Genomic DNA, 19,163 nt, shown 5'->3' on the forward strand with positions numbered 1-19,163 from the left:
TTACTCTGGAGGTTCTTCTGCTCATTGAGCCCATCCCATACACGGGACTGTTGAATAGTCTGTCCCCCGTTTGACTGAGTAACTGAGTTTCCACTTCAGCAGGTAATTGAATCCCGCATTGCTCTGGTTTCTCTGTGATATCGGTGTCCTTTTATCTCCCCAGGATGAACGATTGGTTCAAATCATGTCCACGCAGACGCAAGACCCGTTGTCCATGTTGTGAATGTGTTTTTATTCTTCCCGATATACCCACAGGGTGTGAATGTCGCTGGTCAGGACAACATTTGTTGTCCATACTGATTCGCTGCTGTCACGCTGCATGAGACACACGGAATCGATCCCAATCTCATGTGACTGTGTGCAGTTTGCACATTCTCTCTTTGCTTGTGTGAGTTTCCTCCCACAGTCTGAAGGTGTGCAGATTACTGGGATCAGCCATGGGAAATGAAGGGGAACGTAATAGGTATGGAGTAAGGGTCTATTCGGATATGTATAAAAGCGGTATAGACCAGCAGGTGTTCGAATTTGGAACACACTGTCTATAAGGGTCAGAGAGGCAGCAACCCTTATAACCTGAAGGAATATTCAGATGTGAATATGTTTTGCCAATACCGGTAAGGCTATGGACTAACGAATCGGGTCGTTGAGCAGTAGATTTTTACAAATGCAACCACAACGGGCTGAAGTATAGTGGTTAGTGTCACAGTATATTATGCGTGAGATAGGAGCTCAATTACTCGCTGGGGCATTGTAAATGTTTTAAAACTGTCGCTCCGTTTCCAAATGCGGGTTATTAATTCCTGTCCTTCCATTCTCCATGGGACATGTCACAGGAATGACAGTGCTGTAAAAATTAGTGTGAGGAAAGACTGCAGATCCCGGCGAGACAGAGTTCAGTGAAAGTACAAACACGTGACTTCCGCCACCTGCACCTTGTGTCTGTATTGGAATCTAAACCATTTAATAGAAAGAAGGAGGAAGTTGAAGAAGAAACAGGGTAAACCAATTCAGATGTGAGCGCAGAAACATTTTCCGCAGCATCATGAGGAAAACTGACAAACGACTCTGAGAACTAATGCCTTTCAGAACTGTCAGTTCACAGAGATGTTTTTGTTCCACTTAAGCCCTTACGAAATTGAATAACAATTTAACTAAAGACTTGAAATGTTAGAACACAACAGGCGGTGAGTCACGTGCTGGAAACTGTGTTTACAAGCCAGATGTTTGATGACTCATACTGATATAATAGGCTGCAAGGCCATTCGCCTTACCCTAAAAAACTCAAAAACTGTCATTTTTCAACTGAACAAAATAGGTAAAAACAAAGTCATCAAGAAAAGTTACACTGTAACGTTTGGTTATAAATTCTGTATCTTACCACTGTGTACTCCACGGTCACCTGATGAAGGAGTAGCTCTCCAAAAGCTATTGCTTCCATTAAACCTGTTGGACTATGACCTGGTGTTGTGTGATTTTTAACTTCCCATTAGAATTCGGATCCCACAATTAAAACAGAAATGAAGAAGCATTTATTGTCTTAGACAGTTCTGGATCTGTGGACCTTCTTTCAGCAGACGACTGTTGAGGAAGGGTAATTAAAAACAGTGACAAGAGTGGAATTCGAACCCACGCATGCAGAGCACAATGGATTGCCAGTCCATCGCCTTAACCTCTCGGTCACCTCGTCACATCTGCAGGATCGCATATGACCTTATTAATAAGTGAATTGCGTAAATTATGCAGCACAGCAGATGTGATAAATAGTACAGTACGGTTCCAAGGCGATGGTCTGACCTCTGGGTTGTGTGGCAAGCGCATTCGCATCTGCTCACAGTGATCTGCACAAAAATGAAGAAAAAACTATGTAACAAGGTCTGTTGAATTCTGTGAAGATTTGAAGTCAACGGAATGAAGAACCCGAGAAAACAGGGGGTGTTCGTTCAAGAAAGAGTTGGATAGAGCTCATAACGATAGTGGAATCAAGGGTTATGGGGATAAGGCAGGAACAAGATACCGATTGAGGATTAGATTACAGCGTGGAAACAGGCCCTTCGGCCCAACAAGTTCACACCGACCCGCCGAAGCGCAACCCACCCATGCCCCTACATTTACAACTTACCTAACACTACGGGCAATTTAACATGGCCAATTCACCTGACCTGCACATCTTTGGAAACCGGAGGAAACCCAGGCAGACACGGGGAGAACGTGCAAACTCCACACACTCAGTCGCCTGAGGTGGGAATCGAACTCGGGTCTCAGGCACTGTGAGGCAACAGTGCTAACCACTGTGCCACCGTGCTGCCCACTGACACTGTGCCGCCATGATCATAATGAATGGTAGTGCTGGCTCGAAGGGCAGAATGGCCTACTCCTGCACCTATTGTCTATTGTCTATTATATTTCCCTTGAGGAATTGTTTTCCAGACTAGAGGAGAGTGCACAGTGCTCAATGCCATTATTCGGAACACCTTTCTTCTGCTCAGATACTTTTGACACGTACTTATGCACAGGGCAGACAATTTTAAAATCCTAAGTTAGGCTAAACTGACAATTGAATTCAACAATGCAAAAACCTTGATCTGTATCATTTTCCTGGGCCGTGCGACACTAAGTCACTGTATGATCTCAGCAACACAGTGAGCAAGTGTCAGAAGGAAAATGAGTGCAGTGCCAGAGCGTATGCTGGGAGCAGCAGGTGACACACGGGGAAGTGCATTTCCCACAACAGGAACACTTCCCAAACAGCGGACTGTGGTGGAAGAATTCAGAGGGGGTTTAAACTTTGGAATTTGATGCCAGAGTACAATGGAGATCTGTCATTGAGTCTGTTAAAGATGAAGACTTTAAGATTTCTACAGATGAAAAACAAAATGAAATGTTCATTTGTTAATGAAGGCAAATGTTGAAATTGTATATGTCAACAATCTACCGATCTTTGGAATAAGTAGCTCACCACTTTCCGCACTCGGGGCCAGAACCACTGGTGAAGATGATCGTATAATCCCCGTTACTAGCCGTGGAATCAGAGAAACTCGGTTTGCCAAACGTTCAGGGACAACCAGGAATGTGAAGGTAAGCATTAATGTGTTGCTCCTCTGCTGCAGGTGACTAGTGCACGGTATTTCTGTTCCAGTATAGTGGGCTGTGCTGTGCCGAAGTTTTAGGTTTGATCCTCACATGGACCAGCTTTAGTTTGTCGTCGTCTTGAGGAGTACAGATAGAAGGTGATATTGAGCAAAGCCAAGTTTATGGGAAAAGAGTCGTGTTTGTGGATTGAGAAACGACCTTTTCTGGATAATAACTCCTTGATCAACAAACATACTGCAAGTATCTAAAACGTGGAGAGATATGTGTGGAGAGAGAGCCAAAGGTGATTTTTCAGCCGTTGGATAACGTTTCCCATGTGTACTGATTTAAATTCCGTGAAAACAGATGTTGAAATGGTTTCATGTTACGCAGTTTGTTACAAAATCACTAAGGTCATTGCAAAATTAAAAAAAAACATCACATAGGACTGTTTGAACATTGTGTTGAATTGAATTTTGGTCTGACCATATTTTATCTTCAATGACGTGCTGCAGAGAGGTACAGAGGGTAAACAACACAAAAGGACAATGTGAATGTGGTCAAATCTTTAAAGTAGATGTTGCGTCTCCAAGTGACGATTCAATTCCTACTTATTAGGATATAATATCTATCTGAAGTTATTTTGAGACATCAGCTCCATTTGCAGAGTTTCACCTTGAATAATACGTCACACCTTACCAACCCATGAACTTTTAATACTCAGTCTTAATCAGTTGTACGTGTTCATAAAATGTCTTTGTGTCTGAAGTCAATCAAATTCGAAATTGTTACGCAACCAAACTGACTTTCTCTCAATGGTAAATTCCCTCCTTGTATGTTTGTTCGTGTATCTTTTAAAACACTGAGAAATCAGCTTCTACGCTTTATTTCTGGAAAGTCGTTCACGATTTAGCTAAATCTATTGAGTGGACAAAACTCTCATCCAAACTTTTCTTAATGATTCACTAATGGTTTTGAAGCTCGAACTAAAGTTATTGATTCACTCGAATTAGGGCATTTCCCTGATTTAGTCAATCAAACCTCGCGTTATGTGAAAATCTCATTTCTTTACTTCAAACTTGCGTGTTTCTACTCCTGCATTTCCAGATCTCGTGAATAAACTCCTTCATTCTTTCTATCATCCCGTTGGTATCCTTTCTGATATTTTTATGTCTCAGTAAACAACGTCACTTGGCTTTCTAATATCTTGCCATTCAGGAAACAGCGTCTGTGCCCTTTCTAATCTCTTTACATGTTTTTGGTGGAGAATGAGGATTACACACATGCTCCCAGTGAGGGTGACCTACAGATTTTACAGATACACTATGAATTCTGCTTTTTTAAATATGACGTCTCTATGCATAAACTCCAATGAGGTAAAGTATTATCTATCCAGTTCATGAACATCTTCTCCATGGAGACGAAAATTATCGATCATTCCCTTTATTCTTCCACGAAATGTTCGAAACGTTTGTAAGGTCAACATCTCTAACTCCCCGTGCACTAAGTGATTCTCAGCTATTTATAAAAGTGACTGAAGTTCAAATACTTCATAGTGTGTCTCCAGTCATTCCAGTGCACACTGGTTCTGGACAGTAAATGCTATCACCAAAGGCCACCGTGGATCTGAAATCAACAGTTTTCACATCGTAATTGCCGTAGCTATTTTGTATCGTATGTCCGTGTTCTTGTTCATTTTTTTCATCATTTCATGGATCCCTGTATTGAATTCTACTGAATGATTAATTTGTGAATGGAGATATTCTCTTCACCACTCATTCGAAACTCATGGAACATTGAATGATTTTACTCATATGCTTCCAGAGGACAGTCCTGCCATTACTGGGATAAATCAATGAACATTCGCAACGTGTCCTCAAAGGCAAGAATTTCCTTCTCCAGTTTCGCGGATCATGAAAGCACTGAATCCCGTGTGTGCGTTCATTAAAACCAAAACAGTTGCAGCAAGATTTTAAAACTAAAATTTTGCAATCTGCTTGCACTGGTTGTCCTAAACATTACATTCCACATTATAGTATGTTTGTGGATGAAAGCACTTTCTGAATCTTGACCAATTCCATTTCAATTTTGTCAAAACATTGTCATTCGCTGTTCTCATTTTCCTTTCAGTTTCCCTTTTAATATCCCATATTTTCTCAGTTTATCTTACGTTTTCAACAATTTCAATCAATCTCGCTCCTGATTACCAATCCGAGAGAATGCCACAATTTCCTCAATTTATATGCAGTGCAGCTGTAGGGTGCGGTGAACAAGTGGAAAGACATTGGTCATGTGAACCAAATAAAAGTCGCGGGGTGGTGGAATCTGGCTGTTCCATCGCAGTCATATTTAAAACATTTAACGTAATCTTTAGCCAGATCATATTGGCAGAAAATAAGAAAACATAAACGAAAAAATTGCCGATGTTGAAAATCAAACAAAAACAGACGTTGCTGGAAAATTTCAGGACGTCTTGCAGCATCTATGGAGAGATGGACCCAGTGAATGTGAAACGTTAACTGTGATTCATTTGCATAGATGGTGCTAGCTCACCTGTGATTTTACAGCAATTTCTGTTTTTGTTTCAGTTTTGCAGATTTTGTCGTAGTTCATGAGAACAGTGCTCTCGAGAATCAAACAGACATCATGGAGCTGATAGTGTGAAATGAGATAGTAGTAATAAATGATGGAACGGCCACAGGTTATGTCCTTATTGCGTTTGAGAGGCGTGGGGTTCAAGAATGTTGTACTGGAAAATCACAGCAGGTCAAGCAACATCCGAGGAGCAGGAGAATGTACGAGATAGGCATAAGCCATTCATCAGGAATTCGGCTTGTGAGTCGGGCTGAGGCACAAAGCTGAAGCGAAGTGACAACCCGTAGGCACCTCCTCCTACTGACACCGATCACGACCTCTCCTCCCATCACCAAATCATCATCTCCCAGACCATCCACAATCTTATCACCTCTGGGCATCTCCATCCACAACCTCCAACCTCATTGTCCGTGAACCATGCCCTCCCCGAATCTACCTCCTTCCAATGATTCACAAACCTGCCTGCCCCAGTCGGCCTATTGTCTCAGCATGCGCCTGTCCCATCCGAATCATCTCTTCCCACCTCGACACAATCCTACTCCCCAGTCCAGGAAATGCCCACTTATATTCGTGACACCCTTATGCACTTCACCTCCTCCACGAATTTCGTTTCCCTGGCCCCCAACGCGTCATCTTCACCATGGATATCCAGTCCCTTTACAAATCCATCTGGGGTGACAGAAGTCTGCAAGCATTCCATTTCTTAATCGCACACCATCCCAACCAGTACCTTTCCACGGACATCCTCATCCACCTGGCTGAACCACTCCTCACGATCAACAACTTCTCTTTCCAATCTTCCCACTTCCTCCATCGAAATTGGTAGCCATGGGCACCCGCATAGGATCTAGCTATGCCTGCCTGTTTGTCAGATACGCGAAACTGTCCATCTTTCGCAGTTACACAGACACTATCCTTCACTGTTCCTCCGCTACATTGATGAATGTTATGGCGCCACTTGGTGCTCCAACGAGGAACTTGAATAGCTCACTAAATTTACCAACACCTTCCGCCCCGACCTCAAATTTACCAGGATCATCTTGGCAACTTCGCTCACCTTCCTGGACCTCTCCATCACCGTCTCTGGTGACTGACTAATTAAAAACATATGCTACAAGCCCACCGACTCCCACAGATATCGACTACATCTCATCCAACCCTATCTCGTGTAAAACCTCCATTCCTTATTCCCAATTCTTCTGCCTCCACCACATCTGTTCGCAGGACGGCCAATTAAACCTCAGAAAGACCCAGTTGGTCTCCTTCTTCTACGATCATAACTTGCCTTCCCACGTGGTTGACAACGCCCTCCAGTGCATTTCCTCCACTTCACACACCACCACCCTTGAATCCCACGTCTCTAAACGCAACAAGGATCGAACCTCCTGGTGCTCACCTTCCACCTAACCAACCTCCGCATAAAACGCATCATATCCTGTCACTGACGCCACCTCCAAACAGACACCACCACCAGCGATATATTTCACTACCCAGCCCTGCCAGCATTCCGAAAAGACCATTCCCTCCACGAACCCTTCTTCATGTCCATACTTCCCCCCACCAGCCCACAACCCTTTCCTGGCACCTTTCACTGCCACCAAAGGAGGGGTGAAACTCGAACCCTTACCACTCGCCTCATCTCCAAGAAATGCCCGAAGGGATCATTCCACATCCGTTAGAAATTCACCTGCACTGCTACCAAAACCATCTACTGCATCAGTTGCGCCCAGTGTGGTCTCTTCTACAGATCATTTCAGCGAACATCTCTGGGACACCCTCACCTACCAACTTCACCGTCCCGTGGCTGAACACTTCAACTCTCTCTCCTATCCCATCAAAGACATGCAGGACCTGGACCTCCTCCACTGCCAAACCGTTACCGCCCAACGCCTGGAGGAGGAACTCCACACATTCCGGCTTGGGACCCAAACAGCACACGGGATAAATGTGTCCTCATTTCCCCTCCCCCAAGCACAAGCCTTCAACTCGCCACCGCCCTCTCGACCCATTCCATCACTGCCACTTCTGACCTATTATCTTCTCCCTCCTATTCATCCTTCTGTTACTTTCCAGCTATTTCCCCTCAACCCCACACCACTTCCATTTATCTCTCAGCCCCGACTCACAGGCCTTATTCCGGATGAAGGGCTTCAGCCTGAAACCTGAATTCTCCTGCTCCTCGGATGCTACCTGATCTGCTGTGCTTTTCCAGCGTAACACTGCCAACTCTGATCTCCAGCATCTGCAGTCCTGACTTTATCCTCGGAATTATCAATGACCTTGGCGTGAAGATATCCCTCGATTGCAGTGATCACAGTGTGACTGAGTTTTGCATTTATTTTGGGTGAGGGCAGGCTGGATCTGAAACGAGCGCTAAATACCCAAACAACAGGAATGGTATCAGGCAGCGAAGTTCGGGCGGGCTGAAGTGAAGTGGAAACTTCTGTCAGACGATGGGCCAAAACAACTGCCCCACATCACCCAGATTGTCAAAGACACACAGAAAAAGCACAGCACCTTCACTGCAGGCACATTCACAGGTAAAGTGGAAAGGAGACAATACAGCACACTGAGGTGCAATGGAATTTTTTTTGTGAAATGATTGGATACATAAGCTGCTTTACATCTGGACTGCCCTCACATTGGAAAAAGAAATTTCCTGCAGTTTAACGGCGACATTGGCCTGTGACATCACCATGCTGAGAGACACTGACATAGTTTGTTCTTTAGCAGCGTGGCCGAGTGAAAGCATGATCGTCCCATTAACCAGAATTCAATGCTTCAAAGCTCTCCTCTACGCAGTACAACTTATTTGCTGCTCCTGTAATCAGATCTCAATCACTTCACGGTGTGTCCTCTTCTGCTTCCTGCTTCACGGTAACACTTGAAACGTGAACAAATCCACCTTCCACTTTCACCAATCTTTTGCAACTCCCGAGTTGGCACAGGTACGAGTGACCGATTGGCCTTTTCGAGCGCACTCACTCTGGTAAGATCTGAATGATAAAGTGCACTGTGTCTGATCTGCAGAATGTCCCCACGCAAGATGGTGCTGTTTATCCCATTCCCGTGGGCTGAACTGTCTCTATTGGCAGAGTATTCAACCATTTCCCTCCACTGGCAGGCATTATGAGTGGATGGAAGTGTGGATATGCTCTGAAGCTTCCTGTCACGGGCACAGCCAGGTGCAAGGGCGCCGCTGGAACTTAACATCTTTGATTGTGAACTTCCTCCAAATATCATTTATTTGAGAGAGAGTGAAAGATACTGAACTGGTGGGAAAGAGAGAAATGGGTTGTGGACTGTCGTCCCTCAGTAAAATTCAAACAAGTCCATGTTTGTGCTGCCAAATTGATGTTCAGAATCAATCTTCGCAGAACAATCCTGCAGAAAGGCTTTTGTTTCAGAGGCATCGTTTTATTTGCTGCAATAGGGCATCAGTTAACATCTGAGTCCCAACTGTCCCAGATGAAGCGACTCTGAATGAAACCTTCAGTCACTGAGAACCATCTGCACAGCGAGAAGCTGCAGGGCTGCAGGCAGTCCAAATTGTAAGGGAGGATTAAAAACGAGCTATTATTTCTCCCTCAGCCACTCTGTCACAGAGACAGGCAGAGGGACGGCAGAGACGTCATTCACGTGCCGACAGAAGCCATTCAGCCCATCGAGTCCATGCAAATCTCTATTACTTGATTCTCTCTGTGGTTATTCATCATCAGTGCTGCATGTTCTAATAATAGGGAACTGTGTCTGTGTCGATATGCTGTCTCCAACATATTGATCTACGTATCAGTCACGGCTGTTCATTTCACCGGAAGACCCTGCTGTGTGACATGGCGTGGGGAATAACTACAAGGCATCAGGGGCATGGTACATGCCACAACTGATTTCTCTCAATTTCGCCAATGTATTCCCAGCTCACGCAAGTGTCTTTGCGAATCAGGTCATAACAGACCGACAGAGAACAGCAAAAAAATCTTCCATCACTTCAAACGTGTGTTTCCTCAAATGTATAAATTTGGCGGGTGTATCTATTTCAGATGCCATTGAGTGTAAGGACGCAGAAGGCTCATCAATATGTAATGCGAAGAACGGAGCACTGTTATAGCGAAACACTGGCAGGGGCAGTACACAGACTGAAAGCTGGAATTGTCAACGAGCAGAGGATTCTTTTCATCCATTAATTTCTGGATTGTGCGCCAACCACGATCCCTCTGGGCCGCTCTGTTAGCGCTGACCACAGCAGTTTCATGCAGTCTCAGGTTTTTCTTGCAAGTACCTTCGAGAATGACGTCAAAAGATCTTCACTGTTATTGTGTGATACACTGTGACACAGATGTGTCCCGGCTGTGTCAATATAACCACTCTGTAACTTCCCAAATTCTGCTGTTTTAATTGCAATTTGAATCAGAATCACAAAATCTATCACGCTGCAGACTGAGGCCATGCAGCCCACCTTCGGTCTGCTGGCTCCATTCAATGAGGAAGTGACTGTGTTTTGATTGATTGATTGTCACATGACCTAAGTACAGTGGAAAGCGTTGGTTGCGATTGGTAAAGGCAGATCATAGTAATCAAGGACATGCAGATCACAGCGTGAGAAAAGCAAAATTTGACCAGACTCAGGAATTCAGGTTACTACTATAGGACGTGCGCTCAGGAAAATTCGCATTGGCAAGATGAGCATTATTTCAAGTTAGACAATCCATTTCTCAAAGCAGCAACGACCGAGAAGAAGCGGTTCTTCAACTTCCCTGTGTATGTTTTCAAGCTTTGGAATCTTTATCTGACACCGATCTCATCGAAATCATATCTTCTCAGTCAAAAATGAGATAATGTGCAAAATTTGAAAGCTCAACCGCAATATGAACTCCAGACTGCTCACACATATGTCACCTGTCTGATGCAATATCACTTCTGAGACAAACGAGCCAGAGTGAAAGAAGCACAGAGTTTTAATAACAGCTCCTTTCCATTCTGACTCGCTTCTCCCAGGAGGCTGAGCGAGCTGCTTTACTGGAAAAGAGCGGTATTCATTGATAACTGGACGAACTCATCTTCCATTGTCACACAGTGTTGGTGGACAGCAGTTTAAAAGCGGTCTTCAGCTCCCTATCAAACATGGGTTTGTGGAGCGGGGTAGGCATCTGCCGGGAGCGGGAAGTATGGAAATTCTGGAAAGGTGTAGAAAAGGGATACCGTGCATGTAGAAGATATCATCTTCTTTTGGGAACCTTTGTCCAAATAATGCCATCTGAGACAGATAGAAAATGCAGAACTGCGAGGAAAGAGTGAATCTCTCCCCATTATTCTGGAACAGTATCTGTACTTCTCGAAGTCACAGGGAGGCTTTTGCTGTCTGAATCATCATGGAATGTTACTGCAGCAAGTCCCGTCGCTCACGCAGCTGATGTGTATACATTTTTCCACGTTGCCTCCAGCTCAGATCATAGATTTCACAGCTCACATCACAGAGTGACAGAGAAGAGAAGGATGCGATTCAGACCATCATCTTAACACAACCTGGGGATAAATTAAATGTGAGAGAGCGGACATTCTCGACTGATTCCAGCATTAACAATCTTGGTCTGTGTCGTAACAAAAGAGGAAACAGGAACTGTTTATCTTGCTTCTTAAAACAGGTGAGTAAATTTTGAAGAGCATAGATGTTTCTCCGTGGTGTTCATAAAATGATCAAGAGCAGTGTACGGTTCCCTGAGTGTGGTCTGATTTCTGGATTATGGGCCCAGGGCACGACGACTGTGATATTCTGTTCACAAGATCTGACCAGATGGGAAGAAATGACAGTGACAAGATCGATAGAATCGGATTCCGTGAAAAACAGAAACCGATGGAACGAAAAGAGCCATGAGAGTGGTAATGCAGCATTATCTGTGAGGACGTTGTTTTCCAGACTCGACGAGAGTGCACAGTGCTGTTTCCACGGGTCAATATTTGGATGAGTAGACCGAATCAGTATCGGCTGTTATTGTACTGCACCTTTTGTAAAGTGGTGAAAGAACACGGGCATTTTGTACAGAGGGGACGACTTCAAATCCGTAATGATGCAAAACACACAAATGAGGTGAACAACAAAGCAGCCGCAGAAACGTCACGGGGTAAACGCCCCTGCTCATTTTTCGCTCAAATTCGTTCTCTGTCAAATTCGTGAGCCTGATAATCGAACAGTAAATGGTTATGTTAATAAAAGCTGCTGTGGTCTCACAACTTCAGGATTTAATACGCCCTTACAAATATGTCTGGCAACAGTAATTGATCTCTCACTGTGTTACTTCAGCACACGTAGAGAAGAAATAAATATAAGAACAACAGTCACGTATGTGACTGGGATTTGCCCCGATGCTGCTGCAACCAATCGATTCAGCTGTAATTGAAATTGCTTCCACCTTTCCTGTGTCGGTAATAAGATTGCATAGCTTAGTGGTCAGTTTTTGTACGTTGAATTGGACCCAGCATCCTTTCTCGGCTTGAAATTTACTGGGATATAAAGGCATGGTGAAAGACACGGTAGAGTTTACTAGAATTTAAAGACGTTCGGAAGGACACGGTCAGAGTTCACTTGATACAAAGTCAATAGAAAGGACAGTCATGAAGCTTACTTTGAGATAACACCACTAGAAAAGGAAACAGCAGATTTAACGGGACAGTGAGATAGATAGAGAATCATGCGGGAGATATCAAGGAAGACTTAGCAGTGTCTGAAGGGGGATTATCCAGCTGATGTGACGTTAGTAAGAACAAATCTGAGGGAAATTCCTTCGGTTCAGCGAGTGGAAAGTAGAGGTTAGAGCATCAACACCAAAGGGGAATGATGAAGAAATTTGGAGCAGATTTTTTTTATTCCGAGAATTATTGAAATCGGAGATGAATTTTCAGAAATAAAAACATTTTAGGAACTTATTCCATTATATTTCAAAAGTCGTGTGCAAACACACTGGGAGTGAATTTCACAAGGACAGAGATTCTGGGCTGCCTGGATGGCGAGGTAAAAGGGACATACTCTCGAAGTGGATAACATTCATCGGAAAGAAAATGCATAATACCTGCATCTGAAAATGCTACGTATAGAAAGAGCTGCTGGCGTTGATAGGTGTTGCATCTCATTTTACATGATATATTATGTATTGTAAATACACTGTGCTGTTTGGTTTAACTCTGCATTGAATGGAAGTCGGTTAGCTCAGTCCGCTGACTAACTCGTTATGAGAAAAGTGAGACCAACCACATGGGATTAATTCTCCCACTGTCTCAGGTTTGCAAAAGGATCATCATCTACCCCGCTCACCTGATCTGTAATAGTGAGTAAGATTTGGGCTAAAGATGTAAAACATCATTATCATTGCCATCTGTAGCCTTGAACATTTGGTCAGAATCACTCGAAAGGAGAGTGAGTCCATTTAATACTCAGTGATCTTCGCTTGAAAAATCCTGTGACAAGTTTCGACCTTATCCCAGTTTGAAACCTCTGCTCCTCCCAAAACAGCAAAACTACTTGGTATGCCTTTGCCAGATTTACTGACAACATTCAAACTCCCCAAAGAGATAAATCTAATACTTTCGGTTGGATAATGACCTGTGCTGGTTTGCAGGAAATGGAATGATATGAAATGAGTTAAACAGACTTTCCCAGAATGTGATCCAGTGCAGGCTGAGCGATTTGAGAAAGGTCATCAAGCTAAAATTTCACCTCTGTTTCGATATACATAGATGGATATTCACCTGGGGAATATTTGCAGCTTTTGAGATAATAATTGACAGAAATTTGAAACTGGAGTTTTCAAATAAATACTACTTTACTCAACATTGATTTCAACTGCGTTTTAGTATGATGCGCTAATAATCCCTTGTCAATGTCAGTAATAGCACCTTTAGATAAGCTTTGAACTGACAAACGTGGCATTTTACGCACCTTTAAGTAGCAGGCGCTAAACAATTGTGCAACTGAAGCTGCAGACAGCAAGCCCCACTCATGCATTAGGAACTTTAACTCAACTGCTCTACATTTGCTGTGGTTCTGAAATTAAAGCTAACGCAGACCAGGTGAAACTGACATGGACCTCTGTTTATTGAAGCATCACGTTCAGGAAAGGGACACATAAAAATATGCAAAATAGACGTCATTGAAAAATGGGTTTCGGTTGGTTCCTGCGTTGTTTACAGACAATGTTACATTGCTGCTGTGTGGCCTTTCCTTCGATCGGCTTCAATTTGAAGCAATAAATCTTCGCAACTTCCTTCTGAAAGTTCATACTGGTAAAATGAAACATACGGCATTTAGCAATAATCTTCACTATTCCTACAGCCATGAACACGTTGCACAGTTTCCATGAATACTGAAGATGTAAGAATGTGATGCAAGAATAAATTCATTTCCAGTTTAAATTGTAAATTAGGAAGAATGCACAGTCAGACTCAGAATGTCAGAAAATCATGTACGTCTCCGTGTCCAAAATTGCAGGAAAGCAGAGAGGTAATCTGTCCCTGAATCCCCACGTTTGCTTGGTCCATGTGTCCAGTTGGAAACCTGTGTGAAGGGGCATGCAGTCTGACAGAGTGCCTGGGAGAATCCTTGATTGTCTGATCTAAAGCTGCAGCAGGAGCTCTCCATTCTGGTTGTGGGTGTAGATTGACATTTCAACACATTATTGTTGATAACCCTCTGTCAGAAACAGCACTGGCAGAGAGTAACAGGAGGACGCTATTCCAAACACCGGTCCTACCCCGCCATTTGACATCGTCATGACTGACCAAATACATCAATATCTTTCCCCGGTCCATCCACAACAGCCTGTTGCCCAAACTGAAAAAGACATTTAAGAAATCGATAATGCCTGTGCAACTATTGGAGGGGAATGCGTTTAGAGACGGTGGGTTTCTGCACGAGGTTTGTAGGTTTCATGGGTTAGCAGTTGTTTCTAGTCTGATCATGCTTCAAATGATATGATTCCGTCAAAACTCACCAGCAAGGGGTAAGGAATTTTTTGTGGTCAACAGCAATTTCGAGAAACCCAAACGACAGGAATTAACGATGAATCAGGAGAATAATAATTGATTCAGCTGAAATCTGAACTCCGATTCTGGTTGAACTCAAATCAACAAATATTGTATCGCAATTTAACAATGCTGTAGAAATCAAATGCGCTTTCCATTGCACCACCGAGCCGGGTGAGCCACAATTTTACTGTACACAAAGTTGTGGTTGTCGTGGAGAAAATGCAATAAATCTCCAGGAGACGTGGGGAGTTCTTCAAGGCATAGCTCTTTTATTTGCAGTCAAAAACCGTGACACTCAGAAAGCAAATTATTGAACGACCCCAAAACTCAGGATCCGTTGCTCTTTATACCCTTTCTTTAATTATATTTTTGTTAGCTTACCAGGATGCCCAACTGTGTTAGTCAGAAGTATCTTACTCCAGGTATACAAGAAACCATTATCGCTTTCCGTCTGCCAATATGGTTTTTCTATTGTCACGATTATGTGCTTTACTGTCATCTCTGCTGCAATGATCTTCCTGCCCAGACTAACCTGACATGGTTAGATTTTTTCGCTACTCCATCCATCACAATGTTTTCCTATCCCAAGCTGATTCGATATTTAATGTCTTTTTTCTGCTACAAGCGTTTCAAGCAGGCTGACTCTACTAACTATCAATTAAAGATTTAAAGTCAGTCCTAAATATTTATTGTCACGACTTGTCCCAAACTGCCATGATGATATTTAGTTGGCAAGGCTGATGTTACTAATTGCTATTATCTCAGCCTGTCACAATAAACGTTCAGCCCCAGTCTGACTCTGCTAATTGGTGGAGGTGCATTCCACTATGATAATCCCATCCAGCTACAGTGGCCCCACCCTGCCACAGTGACCTTATGACTCGTGTAGCATTCCATAGATCCCTTGTAACATATCTACAGGCGTATCCATGCATTTTTCCCTTCCCATGCTTTCATGCTCCGTATTTCCCGTACGGTGTTCGGATCTTTGATCAGATATCAGTTTCTCTTCGCCCCACCTTCCAGGACCTGGTCCTTATCCATGTGTGCTCTTGCTTCTCAAGTATTCAGCTAAATACTAATGAAGTGTTTTGATGGCTCATAGCTGTACCACACGTTCAAACAGTGAGTTTCAATTATACAACACTCTCAGAATGGAAATGTTCTTCCTGTATCTCCTCTGGTTATCCTCCCCCTAGCGTTTAACGTAGATCTGTGGTTGGAAACACTTACCATAAGAAATGTATTCCTATAACACGTATCTATCCCCTTACTGAACACCTTCATCTCTTCCTCATTCAATCTTCTCCGAACTCAGATGAAGAGTCCGAGCTAAACTAATTGATCTTCGCCATGACGAGATTGTTGTGCTGGAAAAGTACAGCAGGTCAGGCAGCATCCGAGGAGCAGGAGTAGCGACTCTTCTGGCATAAGCCTTTCATCAGGAATGAGACATTTAGGTGGGGGCGGAGAGATAAATGGGCGGCAGTTGGGTTTGGGTGGAAGGTAGCTGTGAAAGCGATAATTAGATGGAGGCGGGGGATAAAGTGATAACTCGGGGGGGAAGATTAATAGGTCCGGAGGGTGGTGCCGAGTTGGATACTTCGGACTGTGATAATGTGGGGGAAGGGGAATTGAGGAAGATGTTGAAATCCATATTTATCCCGTATGGTTGCAGGGTCCCAAGGCAGAATAGGAGGCGTCCGTCTTCCACGCAGCGGGTGGTAACGGTTTGGCTTATGCCCGAAACGTTGATTGTCCTGTTCTGCAAACCACATTTCAGGGGAGATGTGAAATACCAAAGACTTAAAAAAGGACAAAAACTGATAGAATCAGAGTTAATGGAAATATGCACAATGCAGACCGAAACTGTTTGGCCAATTGAGTCTGCTCTGTGCCGCGGAAGAGACGCACACTCCCCCACCATTTCTTTCTAAACCTGCATTATTGATCCACCAACAAAAATAGAAATGTGTTCAAAAGCTCAGCGGGTCAGGCAGCATCGGTGGAGAGAAACCAGAGTGAACATTGCGAATCAAAAGCGGTTCCATGGAATGATCTGTTGACCCCAAATGGTTATTCTGTTTTCCCTGAGCTGCAATTCCTACTTTTTTCTCTGATTTTGTATTTGATTATACAGTCCATTCAGGTTTGGTTTGCCATCTACCTGAAGAGCACACCTTTGGACGGCGAGAAGGAATCGGAGCAGCCAGAGGAAACCCACACGGAAGAGAGAGAAATGGAACATGCAAATTCCATACAGTCAGTCACATAACTCTGGAATCGAATGCGGGTTTCTGGCCTCTTAGCCCTCCCAAGCTGCAAGCGCCCGTCCCGAATGCAAATTGAACCCAATCTCACGCAGTGAAAGGCAGTGGTAATACCTTAGATTTCTATGCAAAAAGAAGCCGATGTATCAGTACTGGAAATCAATAATCGATTAACTGTCCGAACTCTTTTTTTAAATCACTTGACCGACAGTCTTGTATGTCTTGTCATCAAAAATTCACATCTGAATACTTCTGAATGTTATGAGATTTTCTGCCTCTCCAACCTTTGCATGCACTGAGTTCCAGATTTCAACCACCCGCCGTTTCAAAACGTTTGATTGAGAATTCACTCAATATTTTCCACCTCTACGCTTAAATCTATTACTCCGTAAGTGATCTCTCCATTATAGCAAAACATTTATATCAGTCTACGCCATCCGTATCCCTGATTATTTTGTATATCTGAATCATGTCACCTCTTGATCTCTACTGCTCTAAGTCTATCCAGTCTATCCAAGCTCTTCTACCCAGACAATATCCTGGTAAATCACCCCTGCGTCATTTCCAGTGCTAATGTGATTGCAGAACTGCACACAATAGTCGAGATAGAGCCGAATGAGCAAGTGAAATAAATGATGTGGAAATCCGCAGAAAGAGGTCATTTTCCTCAGTGCTGCCCTGTGTTCTTTTCCTGAGCTTGAAGTTCCAATAATATCTGATCCATGTCATTAAAGGCAGCTCCTTGACCATTGATCTCAAAACCACAGTATCGAATTGGATTGACTGGTCTGAAGGTCGCAATGGTATGATTGTGGCACGTTCACCCAACAACAGTAAGCACAGCAGCATACACTAAACAGGGTTCAATGTGAAAATAATTGTAAGGGAAATGGGAGGGGGAACTTAAAGGAGATCAGTGATTGTTGGAGGGAGAGAAATCTCCAAGAATGGGAGAGTCTGAATTATGATATTTATCCCACAGAGATGTGTGAGAGAGGGGTTTGATGAAAAAATCAGAATATCAGAGAAAGTTTTCATGTAAAATTAATTAATTCATTTCTGTGTTTTCTTGGCACATACCACAAGGAGTCAAAGGCGGGGAGGAAGGGCTTATTTGTCTCCGGTTATTAGATTATTAAAATACAAGAACAGCATTAACCTGCAGTGCAGATTGGCTCCGTGAAAGCGTGCTGCTGCCTTAAGTGAGAGGTCGATTTATTGCAAGCATTCAGTGCAATTTTCCTAAACAATTCACTGTTTTGTTGTTTTGACGGTAAGAACTGTTATTTGATCACATCATCCTCTTGCTCCTAGCAAACATTGCAGTACAGCGTACATCAGTTTCATTCCGACACAGCCACATGTCTTATTCTCACTCCCTCTGAGGTGATTGACTTGGCAATGTCATTCTCTGAGATTGGCAACGTAGCATTGAGATGGTAGTGTAATGAACACAGAAGAACAAAGAACACAGAACATTTATAGTCCAGGAACAGGCCCTTTGGACCTCCAAGCCTGGACGGAACCAAATTAACTGTCTAAACCTATCACCCAATTGCTCAGCATTTTTTTCCATCTGCTCCCCACTTGCTCACGCATCTATCAAGGTGCACCTTGAATGTAACGAACGTGCCTGCCTCTACTACCTCTACTAGCATCGTGTTCCAGGCACCTACCACTTTCTGTGCAAAATACTTTCTACATCTATCCTCCTTCAACGTTTCACCTCTCAACTTGAATGCATGACCACTCATTACAGAATTCCTCACCTGGGGAAAAAGCATATCTCTATACATCCGGTCTGTACCCTTCAAGATTTTGTAGACCTCAATCATGACCCCTCAATCTCGTTTTTCTTTCTACTGAAAACAGTCATAAACTTCTTAAACTCTCTTCACAGCAAGCATCTTCCATCCCATCAACATCCTCGTAAACCTTCTCTGCACCGTATCCAAAATGTCCACTTCCATTTGGTAACTTGATGACCAGAAGAGTGCACAGTATTCTGAACGAGGCCGAACCAAAATCTTGTACAATTGTAGCATGCCCTGCCAGCTCTTACACTCAAAGCCGGTCCTATGACGACAAGCATGCCTTATGCTTTCTTGACCACTGTATCCAACTGTGCCGCCATCGCCATGGTACAAAGGACCTAAACTCCTCGCTCTCTCTGCTCATCAAATTTCTCCAAGGTTTTTTCGTTTACAGTGTAGT

At 43.5% G+C, this 19,163-nt stretch overlaps 1 non-coding gene across 1 annotated transcript; it reads right to left on the reverse strand.

Annotated features, from left to right (window-relative positions):
- Window positions 1–1,605: 1,605 nt before the first annotated feature.
- trnaa-ggc (transfer RNA alanine (anticodon GGC)) lies at window positions 1,606–1,687 on the reverse strand. Its single transcript has one exon. It is a non-coding gene; the product is annotated as a tRNA-Ala (tRNA).
- Between the last annotated feature and the right edge of the window lie 17,476 nt (window positions 1,688–19,163).

This window comes from Chiloscyllium plagiosum, unplaced genomic scaffold (assembly GCF_037043375.1).
Source record: "Chiloscyllium plagiosum isolate Xiang-an unplaced genomic scaffold, Cpla_swu_hap1 HiC_scaffold_29, whole genome shotgun sequence".
Taxonomy (NCBI): Eukaryota; Metazoa; Chordata; class Chondrichthyes; order Orectolobiformes; family Hemiscylliidae; genus Chiloscyllium; species Chiloscyllium plagiosum.